Source organism: Oncorhynchus clarkii, chromosome 22 (assembly GCF_045791955.1).
Source record: "Oncorhynchus clarkii lewisi isolate Uvic-CL-2024 chromosome 22, UVic_Ocla_1.0, whole genome shotgun sequence".
Classification (NCBI taxonomy): domain Eukaryota; kingdom Metazoa; phylum Chordata; class Actinopteri; order Salmoniformes; family Salmonidae; genus Oncorhynchus; species Oncorhynchus clarkii.
The window spans coordinates 19,047,860-19,063,018 of NC_092168.1; positions in this window are offsets into that span (position 1 = coordinate 19,047,860).

Consider the following 15,159-nt stretch of genomic DNA (forward strand, 5'->3'; position numbering starts at 1 on the left):
GTTCAATAGCACATTGGTGATACTTTCTCAATAAGTTACGTGTTTAGTCATCAGTTTAAGGTCTGTTACGTAACAACTGGGATGTAGGAAACGTATAGGAGTTTTCTTTATTGCATCTTAATCATGTAGCAGACATGCTTAGCCAGAGCAATACGGTTGAAGTTGATGTGGGCAGTTTTTCAAGGGCACATCAACAGATTTTCCACTTAGTTAGCCCTGGGACTCAAACCAGCAACCATTTGGTTACTGGCCCAACACTCTTAACCTCTAGGTTACCTGCTGTCCTGAAGGGTATCTGCTTTGATTTGAGAACCTAATATCTTACATCCAGGCAAGATGTGAATCAGAGGAGGTTGGTGGGAGGAGCTACAGGAGGACAGGCTCATTGTGATGGCTGTAATGGAGTTATTGGAACGGAGTCAAACATGTGGTTTCCATATGCTTGATGTGTTTGACTCCATGTACTCCATTTCAGCCATTACAGTGAGCCTGTCTTCTTATAGTTCCTCCCAACAGCCTCCTCTGATGTGAATGGTTAATCTCAGTTGACTCAGAACTCAAATGTTGCGTAATTTAGTTTTGGTTGGTGAAGTCTCCACCCTCGCAAAAGGAAACTGTCAAAGCCCCCGATCTTAGTGAGGTAAACCCAAACACCGGACCTACTGCTGCTGGTTATCCTACCCTCTAAGATAAATGGGTTCCAAAAATTGTTCTTCGGCTGTCTCCATAGGAGAACATTTTTGGTTCCAGGTAGAACTCTTTTGGGCTCCATGTAGAACCCTCTGTGTAAAGGGTTCTACATGGAACTCAAAAGGGTTTTACCTGGAACCAAAAACAGCCAAAGAACCCTTTTAAGTTCTGGATAGCACCTTTTTTCTAAGAGTGTACGTATTCCATCCCGTCACGACAGATTATTCTATTTATGTGCAGAATCTGTCCATGAGAGATTAGTTAATGGTTCAAATGTAGGGTTTTGGGTGCGATTCAAACCCTTTTTTCTGTGCCCTCGAGGCAGAGCAGCCCTCAGAACAAGATTTAATAAGAAAAACTCTCCACTGAACAATATGTTTTCACACATTTGAGCTGTTTTCACAAATGTATTGTAGATTTCACAACTCATTATCACCCTGCAGGCCTCCCCGAGAAGTGACATGTGAATAGACCCTGGTTTGAACTCTGTGAGAAGAGTAGAATAGGCTTCTTCAAGAAGTGTAATGTTGATAGACCCTGGTTTAAACTCTTTATGTAGGACCAAAGCTGGTTACACCAATATATCGAACATTTGATTTTACGCTTTCACAAATAACTCGTTGAAGTTACTCTTTCAATTTGATTGGGTTCAAATTCCAATGTTTGGCATATAACGTTTCTAAATATCATTTTAAGATACATCACTTTCTTCAGATGCCCACACTCAAGCATCCATGATCAATTCTGCACTCTGTGATACTTTCCAAGGAAATAAATACAGGCCACATGAGGCATGTACAAAATAATTACATTTTGTCTACACAATTTACTAACAAGAAATTCACTACATGACCAAAAGTATGTGGACACCTGCTCATCAAACATCACATTCCAAAATCACCTCACTTTGTGCATGGGGGCACTGTCATGCTGAAACAGGAAAGGGCCTTCTCAAAACTGTTGCAACAAAGTTGGAAGCACAGAATCATCTAGAAAGTCATTGCTTGCTGTAGCGTTAAGATTTTCCTCCACTGGAACTAAGGAGCGTAGCCCAAACCATGAAAAACAGCCCCAGACCATTTTTCCTTCTCCACCAAACTTTAGAGTTGGCACTATGCATTGGGGCAGGTAGCGTTCTCCTGGCATACGCCAAACCTAGATTCAAACGTCGGACTGCCAGATGGTGAAGAGTGATTCATCACTCCAAAGAACGCGTTTCCACTGCTCCAGAGTCCAATGGCGGCCAGCTTAAGCTTGTGTGGCCTACCATTTCACGGCTTAGCCGTTGTTGCAGGCCAGAAATTGGCCAGAAATTGGACAAACTTACTTGTTAGGAGAGGTGGCATCCTAGGACGGTGCCATGTTGAAAGTCACTGAGCTCTTCAGTAAGGTCATTCTACTGCCAATGCTTGTCTATGGAGATTGCATGGCGGTGTGCCTTATTTTATACACCTGTCAGCAACAAGTGTGGCTGAAATAGACGGATCCACTAATTTGAAGGGGTGTCCACATACCTTTTGTATGTGGACCTTGAATTAAAAAATATATATACAGTATCTCACAAAAGTGAGTACACCCCTCACATTTTTGTAAATATGAGTATATCTTTTCATGTGACAACACTGAAGAAATGACACTTTGCTACAATGTAAAGTAGTGAGTGTACAGCTTGTATAACAGTGTAAATGTGCTGTCCCCTCAAAATAACTCAACACACAGCCATTAATGTCTGAACCGCTGGCAACAAAAGTGAGTACACCCCTAAGTGAAAATGTCCAAATTGGGCCCAAAGTGTCAATATTTTGTGTGGCCACCATCATTTTCCAGCACTGCCTTAACCCTCTTGGGCATGGAGTTCACCAGAGATTCACAGGTTGCCACTGGAGTCCTCTTCCACTCCTCCATGACGACGTCACAGAGCTGGTGGATGTTAGAGACCTTGCACTCCTCCACCTTCCGTTTGAGGATGCCCCACAGATGCTCAATAGGGTTTAGGTCTGGAGACATGCTTAGCCAGTCCATCACCTTTACCCTCAGCTTCTTAATTAAGGCAGTGGTCATCTTGGTGGTGTGTTTGGGGTCGTTATCATGTTGGAATACTGCCCTGCGGCCTAGTCTCCGAAGGGAGGGGATCATGCTCTGCTTCAGTATGTCACAGTACATGTTGGAATTCATGGTTCCCTCAATGAACTGTAGCTCCCCAGTGCCGGCAGCACTCATGCAGCCCCAGACCATGAAACTCCCACCACCATGCTTGACTGTAGGCAAGACACACTTCTCTGGTTGCCGCCACACACGCTTGACACCATCTGAACCAAATAAGTTTATCTTGGTCTCATCAGACCACAGGACATGGTTCCAGTAATCCATGTCCTTAGTCTGCTTGTCTTCAGCAAACTGTTTGCGGGATTTCTTGTGCATCATCTTTAGAAGAGGCTTCCTTCTGGGACGACAGCCATGCAGATCAATTTGATGCAGTGTACGGCGTATGGTCTGTGCACTGACAGGCTGACCCCCCACCCCTTCAACCTCTGCAGCAATGCTGGCAGCACTCAAACGTCTATTTCCCAAAGACAACCCCTGGATATGACGCTGAGCATGTGCACTCAACTTCTTTGGTCGACCATGGCGAGGCCTGTTCTGAGTGGAACCTGTCCAGTTAAACCGTTGTATGGTCTTGGCCACCGTGCTGCAGCTCAGTTTCAGGGTCTTGGCAATCTTCTTATAGCCCAGGCCATCTTTATGTAGAGCAACAATTCTTTTTTTCAGATCCTCAGAGAGTTCTTTGCCATGAGGTGCCATGTTGAACTTCCAGTGACCAGTCAGTATGCGGGAGTGTGAGAGCGACAACACCAAATTTAACACACCTGCTCCCCATTCACACCTGAGACCTTGTAACACTAACGAGTCACATGACACCGGGGAGGGAAAATGGCTAATTGGGCCCAATTTGGACATTTTCACTTAGGGGTGTACTCGCTTTTGTTGCCAGCGGTTTAGACATTAATGGCTGTGTGTTGAGTCATTTTGAGGGAACAGCAAATTTACACTGTTAACCAAGCTGTACACTCACTACTTTACATTGTAGCAAATTGTCATTTCTTCAGTGTTGTCACATGAAAAGATATACTCAAATATTTACAAAAATGTGAGGGATGTACTCACTTTGTGATATACTGTATATATTTTACCTTTATTTAACTAGGCAAGACAAATAAGAACAAATTCTAATTTTCAATGACCGCCTAGGAACAGTGGGTTAACTGCCTTGTTCAGGGGCAGAACAACAGATTTTTACCTTGTCAGCTCAGGGATTCTTGCAACCTTCCGGTTACTAGTCCAACACTCTAACCACTAGGCTACCTAGCTGAATATCAATATCAACCTATTCAGTCCCAATATAGGCATCATGTCACATAAATCACAGGGCACCAACAAGTAGTAGAGCAACATAACTATCACTGGAGAGATTGTACAAAGAGATGGGATTTAAAGGGTATATAGGGCAAGGCAAGCTGTCTTTCAGAGTTAGCAATAAACACTTTGCTCACTAGGTGGAGTACTGATACTAGATATAAAAAGTAGTTCAATCATTTCAGAATTCAGAGGCAATGCCTCATCATTTCCAACATTCTATAACATGGTTAACTAGTCACTGAAAGTAACACTTAACAACATTATTTCAGTACTGAACTAATGTGAAATGAACAACCACAACTAGGCAAAAGCAAACAAGATGGGGTTGTTTGAAAAGTGTCATGCCAACATTAGATGATGAAGGGAGTACATTTCCCTCATTATCAATGAGCTGTTGATTGATGTTCTTCCATTTGCCGACGGCAAATTGTGATCCAGCATCCTGGAATGTCAACGCCTGGATGACGGCATGATGACGGCCTACTTATAAACAGGAGGGAAAAAAAACACAATTGTGATGGGTGGAAATCTGGAAGACAGATTATCTGAAGTTGCTGTGTGTCACTGCTACAAACAGAGCCCAGATGGAGGAGCAGGCTAGGAGAATAGTCTCTACCAGGGTTGTGTTTACCAGGGCACACCATAAAATACACCATCACAAAACGCTTATGAACTATTACTATTGGATGAGTTCAGGTGGTTTCACTGGATTTAAAACTGTTTTCTCCCTTCTGGACACAACCCAGGGCAAGTGTGTAAATGAATTCCGTAAAAAACAATATCGTATTTTTTTTTAATTCTTTTTTTTTTAGGTTAATAAAAGTGAGGCATACAAGCGAGATGTTCATGTTGAACTTTATTCTCGTTTCCCTGTCGAAAAGAAAACAGAAGAGAGGTCTCCTATTACGAACTTTATTGCTGAGTGCCCTTTCCCTACGAATGTGGTTTTAAACATGAATCCACAAGACTTCTGAATAAACGTTGACACTTCATCCCCCTGTCTTGCCACGACGCCAACTAAGTGAAGCTATGACGTGGGCTGTGTTTGAGCTAAAAGTTCCTAGCAGTGTCAGACAATGCAGGGGTGGGGATTAGGGACTAGCCCTGGAAGAATCCTATTGATATTCATCAAGTGCCTTACATGGAAGATACAGTAAGAATATCAAGTTGAGATTAGCCTTAATAGTTCGAACATTAAACACATAATACATGCTGTCGATAGGTTGTGCATTTAAAAAAAATGGATGGCTTGGCTATTATTTGAAAATGTTCCTCAGCCTGAAATGCCTCAATGCACACCTTAACCAATGCCAAACGTATACACAACTGAATCAAGTCTGAGTTTCATTTCTCAGGAGTGTAAACAATGTATTCCTCAGTAGTCCCGAGGGCTGTAACTATCCATTGTCCCCCAGTCTTCCAGATAGGAACCTAGGCACTGTGGTTGTGCCCTAGGGGCTAGGCTGTTTCTCCAGTGATTACAGACCTAGATCCCACAGGAGAGAACTGCTTAAAGACCACCAGAAGAGTAGAGAAGATAAGTGTTAAGTGCAGGTAGTCTCTTTCACATCACACATTACAGTAGACTCCCCCAAGGCTTTGTTGCATTTTTATGTCAGCGAGGTGCAGTTTGAAAATGTCCTTTTTCCTGTTGTGATGTAAAATTGAGTGGGGTATGTAAACAAATTATACTTCAGACTTGCTTGGACCAAGACGCATTTTTAACATGACTAATAAAGAATCAGAATCTGACTTGTGACTACATAAATCAAGTCCAAGAAAAAGGAAGGGATGGTCTTGTGAAGTCTCAAACATGATCCCAGAGTGTCTTTGTGTCCTCATGAAATGCATCTATTGTGCAATGAATACTACATCATAAAATTAGCTGAAGCAGTATCTTCTCATACTGAATACTGAGGCTTCAGTGTTAGAATGTCTCTGCTGCTTCCTTGGATAATTGTGAAAAGACAATATACAGTTCAGTATGTCCCAGTTTTTGTGTGTCGGTCATGCTTGGATGTTTAGGTTATGTAGTTTCAAGATGTAGATATTCGTTTTCAGATGTCATACAGAAATTATAGATTTCAAACCAAACCGATTTCAAGCCAGTGGGCAAAGTCAGACATGTTCAAAACAAAAGTGTTATTTGTTTGAAAGGTAGAAACATATTTTAAAAAACGCTGTCTTTTAATCAAGATGTTGTAATCCAAAAATGATTATGCTTGTGAGTGATTTTTTGCGGAGGATAATGCAGCAGATGTCTTTGCTGGAACATAACATACAGCGTGGCCAAGGCAGACATTTTGAAGGGAAGTTGGAAGAAGAAAGGCAGCAAATATGCAAATAATGAAAACATTCCTATTGGGATCCAAGTTCACGACAACTAAATATTTGAAAGGAACATTTCTGGGGCAGAAGATGAACAAACTGAAAGCAAAATTAAAACAGCCAAAACCAAGGTATCCTTCCAAGAAAACTCTGTATGAAAATTTCTCAATCATATAATATTTCCAACAGTGCCTTGCGCAGTGATTGAGACTTGTTAACAAAGTAATCAAAAGAAACAAGTACTGAAAAAGTTCCGTAACAATAGGGACAGACCCGAAAAGACAGAAGACAGGCTGCACAAAGCAGAGAGCTCAACAGCAGAAGAACAACAAACACGACAATCTGACTTTACAAACAATATCGGTATAGCCTCCACTTCCACAAAGGCCCCAAGGAGACAACCTGGAGTCAGGGGTAGATGAAACATAGTAAATGTAAATCTGTCTCACTCCATTTAGTATGATATGTTACATTTCGTATGGTATGTATTCGTTTGTGGATGCCCATCATCTATTTTGTATCATATGCTACGAATTGCAATGTGTACAATATGTTACGTATTTGCAATACAAATATGTTACGAATTCCAATTTGTTGTGGCTAACATTAGCAAGGGGGCTAGGTGGCTAGTTTTAGCTAGGCTAGGGGTTAGGGTTAGGGGTTAAGGTTAGGGTTAAGGCTAAGGTTGGGATTAGAGGAGGGGTTGACTAACATGCTAAGAAGTTGCTAATTAGCTAAAATTCTAAAGTTGTCTGTGATGTGACTCGAAAAATCAACCTTTGGGTTGCTAGACATTCGTGTTATACACCTACCCATCCTCTCCGACCAACCTCCCTTTTTTCGTTTTTGGCTTTAAGGAGCTTTTTGTCTTATGTAACCATGTCATACTAATTTGAATGTCACAGATTTACATTTAATATGTTACGCCTTTGAGGCCAGGTTAAAGGAGTCGATACTTTCAGGAGTCCTAGTTACACTCTGGAACAACAGAATGTTCCCTATTCTGTTCTGTTCTTGCTTGAGCTTCCTAGAATTTTGAAGACTGGCTCTGGTCATTGAATCCTGACAGCCATGAAAGAAAACTACATTTTAAGAATTTGAACCTTGGGATGACGTTTCAGTGATTTTGTTCAACATGGGGGGCATATTGGGACAAAAAGGTGTCGGCAACTTTACAAGTGTATTGTTGTGCCTTCAGAAAGTATTCACACCCTTGACCATTTTCACATTTTGGTGTGTTACAAAGTGAGATTAAAATGATTTTAATTGTATTTTTTTGTCAACAATCTACACAAAATTCTAACATTTGTAAAAAGTTAATGAAAACGAATACACTAACATAACTTGAATAGATAAATATTCAACCCACTGAGTCAATGCAAGCTAGAATCACCCTTGGAAGCGGTTCCAACTGTAAGTCTTTCTGGGTAAGTCTCTAAGAGCTTTGCACACCTGGATTGTACAATATTTGCACATTACTCTTTTTAAATTCTTCAATATCTGTCAAGTCGGTTGTTGATCATTGCTAGACAGCCATTTTCAAGTCTTGCCATAGATTTTCAAGTTGATTTAAGTCAAAACTGTAACTAGGCCACTCAGGAACATTCAATGTCGTCTTGGTAAGCAACTCCAGCGTAAATATGGCCTTGTGTTTTGGGTTATTGTCCTTCTGAAAGGTGAATTTGTCTCCCAGTGTCTGTGGGAAAGCAGATTGAATAGGATTTTGCCTGTGCTTAGCTCTATTCCATTTATTTTTATCATAAAAAAGTCCCTAGTCCTTGCCGATGACAAGCATACCCATAACATGATGCAGCCGACACTTTGCTTGAAAATGTGAACTCAGTGATGTGTTGTGTTGGATTTGACCCAAACATCATGCTTTGTATTTTGGACAAACAGTTAATTGCTTTGCCATATTTTTAAGCAGTTTTACTTTATTGTCTTATTGCAAACAGGATGGATGTTTTGGAATATTTATATTCTGTTCAGGCTTCCTTCATTTCACTCTGTCAATTAGATTAGTATTGTTGAGTAACTACAATGGTGTTGATCCATCCTCAGTTTTCTTCTATCACAGCCATAAACTAAGTAACTGTTTTGGCCTCATGTTGAACTTCCTGAGCGGTTTCCTTCCTCTCCGGCAACTGAGTTAGGAAGGATGTATGTTTGTAGTGACTGTGTGTGTTGACACACAGTCCAAAGTATAATTAATAACTTCACCATGCTCAAAGGGATATTTAATGCCTGCTTGGGACTGGCGGGTGCTGAAGCGCGTACTGAGTAAAAATGGTCTGTCCTCGGTTGCAACACTCACTACCGAGTTCCAAACTGCCTCTGGAAGCGACGTCAGCACAATAACTGTTCGTTAGGAGCTACATGAAATGGGTTTCCATGGCAGAGCAGCCACACACAGGCCTAAGATCACCATGCACAATGTCACGCATCGGCTGGAGGGGTGTAAAGCTCGCCGCCATTAGACTCTGGAGCTGTTCTCTGGAGTGAGAACTCACCATCAGGCAGTCCGACGGATGAATCTGCATTTGGCGGACGCCAGGAGAATGCTACCTGCCCCAATGCATAGTGCCAACTGTAAAGTTTGGTGGAGGAGGAATAATGGCCTGGGGCTGTTTTTCATGGTTCGAGCTAGGCCCCTTAATTACAGTTAAGGGAAAACATAACGCTACGACATGCAATGACATTCTAGATGATTCTGTGCTTCCAACTTTGTGGCAACAGTTTGGGAAGACCCTTTCCTGTTTCAGCATAATGTCCCCGTGCACAAAGCGAAGTCAATACAGAATGGTTTGTCGAGATAGATGACAAAGAACTTGACTGGCCTGCACAGAGCCCTGACCTCAACCCCATCAAACACCTTTTGGGGTGAATTGGAACGCCAACTGCAAACCTGGCCTAATCGCCCAACATCAATGTCCGACCTCACTAATGCTCTTGAAGCTGAATGGAAGCAAGTCCCCGCAGCAATGTTCCAACATCTAGTGGAAAGCCTTCCCAGAAAAGTGGAGGCTGTTGTAGCAGCAAAGGGGGGACCAACTCCATATTAATGCCCATGATGTTGGAATGAGATGTTCAATGTTTGTTTAAATAATATGGTGGTTGTTGTTTCTCTGTAATACTACTAGCCACCAAGAAATTGTATGAAGTTTGCTTTAGCTAGACCAGATAGGTTCCCAATCTTCCAACCTCATAATTATCTACAAATAAGTCATTTCAGGCTATCAATCAAGTTAGAGTAGCTAGGTAACTGCCAAAATAAAGGTAACACCAACAAAAAGTGTCTAAATAGGGTGATGGGCCACCACGAACAAGAACACGTTCAATACAGCTTGGCGCAGATTCTACAAGTGGCTGGAACACTATTGGAGGCATGCAACACCATTCTTCCATGAGAAATTCCATAATTTTGTGTTTTGTTCAGGGTGGTGGAAAACGCTGTTTCAGGTGCCGCTCCAGAATCTACCAATTGGGTTTAATTGTGTTGAGATCTGGTGACTGAGAGCTCCATTGCATTTGGTTTATATACGTTTCTTGCTTATCAAACCATTCAGTGATCACTTGTGCCCTGTGGATGGGGGCATTGTCATCCTATGTGTGCATAGCCATGGTAGCCAAAATAATGGCCTGCCCTAAGCATGATGGGATGTTAATTGCTTAATTAACTCAGAAACCATGTGTGGGAGCACCTGCTTTCAATATACTTTATATCACTAACTTACTCAAGTGTTTCCATTATTTTGGCAGTTACCTGTGTCTTAGCTAGCATGCCTACTGGCAAGATTGGTAGACTTTAGAAAAACAAGCAATAACTAGTCACATTAAAGGGTTAGAGGAAGGGTTAGCTTAAGGGTTAAGGTTAGGAGAAGGTTTAGCTAACATGCTAAGTAGTTGCAAAGTACCTCAAAAGAAGTAAGTAGTTGAAAAGTTGCTTATTAGCTAAAATTGTCAGTGATGAGATTCACACTCGCAACCTTTGGGTTGCAAGACATTTGCTTGATACAGCTCCCATCCACCCGTACTTAAATTGTTGCCTTATGTAACCATCTGTCTTGTGTAACCCTTCCAAGCTTTACATATCATGCTAATTTGAGTGTCCTGGATTGACATTTACTATGTTATTTCTAGTCTATCAGACCAGGCTGCTTTGAGGGAAAATATCAAAGTACACACTGTCAGGGAATGGTTTGAAGTTGGTACATTGTATTGCAGTTAAAATATATATTTTAGCTTATCGTCTAGACTTGGGAATGCTTTTGGTGGTACTGTTCGAAATTAAGGCCACATCAGAGGATTTATAAACAAATGTTAGACAGATGACTGTCAAAGGTTCAACTCTTTGTAATTACCTGAATTTAAAATGTGCTGTCCTTTCAACGGCTATTGTTATTGTGTTCACATCATGTATCTTTCGTGATGCAGTTCAATATTCAGTAGGTCCAAAGGACATTTCATTTCATTGTGAAGACAGTAAAGACATAACATTTACAACAGTTAATAAGCATTGACAAAAACCCTTTGGTGTCTGAAGGCTAAAGTGAATCAGTAAATCAGCCCTGACAGGGGGAATTCCTACCTCCCCCACCCCCAAATCTTCTCTAAAATGAAAGTAAACTCTGTCTCAAAATTTCAGTACCACCTAGTGGTGTAAACCTTCACCACTTTTCAGCCCAGTATGAGGCCAGGCCAGGGCCTCTGCTCCCTCCGTGGCTCCAGGAAACTAGATAATTAGCCCAGCCTCTCAGTCTCTCTGGCCTAGCCTAATGTGGAGAACAGATCTCAGTGCTGAGGTCATTGTCCCTCCCATCCTCCAGCATTTCCACTTTCCCACACCCCACCATGTCCCCTGTGAAAGTCTACTCCAGAGAAGGCCAGAGGGGGAGGAAAAAAGGTGGGGGGGAAGGGTGGGTGGGGCTTTTCAACTTGTTATTATTCCTAAAAGCTTTGTCGGTTATTATGGATTGTTATTGTGAGTGACATATCTGTGGATTGACAAAACAAAATTAGGTTAGAAGTACAGCCCTTATTGAAAAATGATCTTATGTGAAGTTAATGTGATAACATAGAACAACACGTGAAAACGTTTGAGCACATCTGAAAACACGATCTCAGGCGTCCTTCCTAACTCAGTTGCCGTAGAGGAAGGAAACCACCATGAGGCCAATGGTGACTTTAAGACAGTTACAGAGCTTAATGGCTGTGATAAGAGAAAACTGAGGATGGATCAACAACAATACTAACCTAATTAACAGAGTGAAATGAAGGAAGCTTGAACAGAATAAAAAATATTCCAAAACATGCATTCTGTTTGCATTAAGGTATTCAAGTAAAACTGCAAAAAACGTTTTGTCCTGAATACAAAGTATTATGTTTGGAGCAAATCCAACACAACACATCACTTAGTACCAATCTTAATTTTTTCAAGCATGTTGGTGGCTGCATCATGTTATAGGTTTTTTAGGATAAAAATAAATGGAATAGATCTAAGCACGTGCAAAATCCTGCAGGAAAACCTCATCCAGTCCGCTTTCAAAAAGACACTGGTAGACACATTTACCTTTCAGCAAGACAATAACCTAAAACACAAAGCCAAATATACACTGAAGTTGCTAACCAAGACAACATTGAATGTTCCTGAGTGGCCTAGTTACAGTTATGACTTAAATCGACTTGAAAATCTATAGCAAGAAAATGGCAGTCTAGCAATAATCAACAACTAACTTGATAGAGCTTGAAGAATGTTTTATTTTTTATGTGCAAATATTTTACAATCCAGGAGTGAAAAGCTATTAGAGACTTACCCAGAAAGACTCACAGCTGTAATTGCTGCCAAAGGTAATTCTATCATGTATTGATTCTGAGGTGTGAATACTTATGTAATTCTTAAGGCTAGGGGGCAGTATTCGGAAGTTCGGATGACTGACGTGCCCAAAGTAAACTGCCTGCTACTCTGGCCCAGAAGCTAGGATATGCATATAATTGGTAGCATTGGATAGAAAACACTCTGCAGTGTCTAGAACTGTTAGAATAATGTCTGTGAGTATAACAGAACTGATATGGCAGGCCAAAACCCGAGGAAAATCCATCCTGATTTTTTTTTTTTTTTAGGTCACATTCCATTCAAATGCTTGTCTATTCCTCCCATATTGCAGTTCCTATGGCTTCCACTAGATGTCAACATTCTTTAGAAATGGTTTCAGGCTTGTTTTTGAGAAAGTAGTTAGTAGTTGTAGTTTTTCAAGGTGGCTCTCATTTTGACTGTAGTCTTGTGGCGCGCGTGGATGAGGGGCGCACTTCGTTATTTATCTCCGGTATTGAACATACTACATTCCGTCTTAAATTGTATTGTTTATTTTCATATTAGGGTACCTGAGGCTTGATTAGAAATGTTGTTTGACATGTTTGGACGAAGTTTATTGGTAATTTTTGGGATTCCTTTGTCTGCACGTTGAACAAGTGGAACTGGTAGATTACTGAATCAAACATGCCAACTAAACTGACTTTTTGGGGATATAAAGAAGGACTTTATCGAACAAAGCAACCATTTTTTTGTGTAGCTGGGACTGTTGGGATTGCAAACAGAGTAAGATCTTCAAAGGTAAGTGATTTATTTTATCGCTATTTCTGATTTTTGTGACGCCTCTGCTGGTTTGGAAAATGTTTTTAATGCTGGTGTATGAGGGGCGCTGTCCTCAGATAATCACAAGGTATGCTTTCGCCGTAAAGCCTTTTAAAAATCTGACAACGTGGTTGGATTAACAAGAAGTTAAGATTTTAAATTATGTAGAACACTAGTGTATTCATGAATGTTTAATATTACAAATGTTGTATTTTGAATTTCGAGCTCTGCAATTTCACCGATGTTGTCGAGGTGGGGCGCTGGCGGCATGCCTAGCCCAAAGAGGATTTATGTAAATGTGATATTTCAGTATTTCATTTTCAACAAATGTGAAAAACAATCTAAAAACATGTTTTCACTTTGTCATTGTGGGGAATGGGGAATTGTGTGTAGATGATTGACAAAAAACACACATTTAATCCATTTTGAATTCAGGTTGTAACACAACAAAATGTGGAATAAGTCAAGGGGTGTGAATACTTTATGAAGGCACTGTACATGTGAACGGATGGTTTCACATGTGAACAACTGACCTCACATGTGTCTCATTTGTGCTCAATATGTGAAAACAGCTAGGCCTAAATGTGATTTCACATGTTTTGTAAGGGGAGTAATGACATGGTATGGGGGTTTTAAGGTAAGTGGTTAAGCTGTTCATCTAAAATAGCGTAAAGATCTTAATTCAATGTGTTTACATTTGACATGATCACTGGCTTTTCAATATGACTCCACCTGGGATTTGAATTCACGACCTCTGGATTTGGGGTAGGCTGATCTTTATCAGTTAATCTGGCTATTCTCTGATCATTGATGTAATTGACTTATTTCAGGAATTTGAGGAATTTTCTGTATGGTTGTCTAACGTTGATTAGGCATATTATTCTGTTTTAGTGTTACTCCTGAATCACTATAATAAATATTATCGTTTTTCTTGAGTGTATTTTTAACAAAGCTGAGATTTACTTTGAAGTCCAAACTGTAGGAATAAAGGGGAAATGTGTTATTGACACAGCCATGGTGGCGTAGCAGGAAGACTGGAATGCCTTAAACCAACAGGTTGTGAGGGTAATAACTACTGTAAAAATAGACATACGTCATGTACAGTATGTCAAAGTGTGTCAAATACAGTATGTACATTGGAAACACCGGAGATGTGTGATGTTCCGGGGACATCCTAACAACAAATTTTTGTTTGCAGGGCATCACCTGTGAAATCTCATTAAATATATCCACGTGAAACTTCATGTGAAATACCATCATGTGAAGTGTTCCAAAACCACATTGTTTCATATGATTTCACATGTGAAATCAAATTTTACATGCGCAAAACATGGGAAAATGTCACATGTGAAATCGTGTTTTTTCTATATCCTGTTGTTGCAGGAATTTTCTAGGAAATGCAAACTTGTATTGTATTCAAAGTTAAAAAAGGCTTCTCAAATCTGTAATTTCCTGACTTGATTTGCCCTAAAGATACAGTTGCAGTCAAAAGTTTGGACACATCTACTCAGGGTTGTTCTTTATTTATAATAATAATTATAATAATGAAGACATCAAAACTATGAAATAACACATATGGAATCATGTATTAACCAAAACAGTGTTAAACAAATCAAAATATATTTTATATTTGAGATTCTTCAAAGTAACCACCCTTTGCCTTGATGACAGCTTTGCACACTCTTGGCGTTCTCTCAACCAGGTTCATGAGGTAGTCACCTGGAATGCATTTCAATTAACAGGTGTGCCTTGTTAAAAGTTAATTAGTGGAATTTCTTTCCTCCTTAATGCGTTTGATCCAATCAGTTTTGTTGTGATAAAGTAGGGATGGTATACAGAAGATAGTCCTATTTGATAAAAGACCAAGTCCATATTACGACAAGAACAGCTCAAATAAGCAAAGAGAAACAACAGTCCATCATTACTTTAAGACACTGAAAGTTTATTCAAGTGCAGTCGCAAAAACCATCAAGTGATATGATGAAACTGGCTCTCATGATGACCGCCTCAGGAAATTAAGACCCAGAGGTACCTCTGCTGCAGAGGATAAATCCATTAGAGTTACCAGCCTAAGAAATTGCAGGCCAAATAAA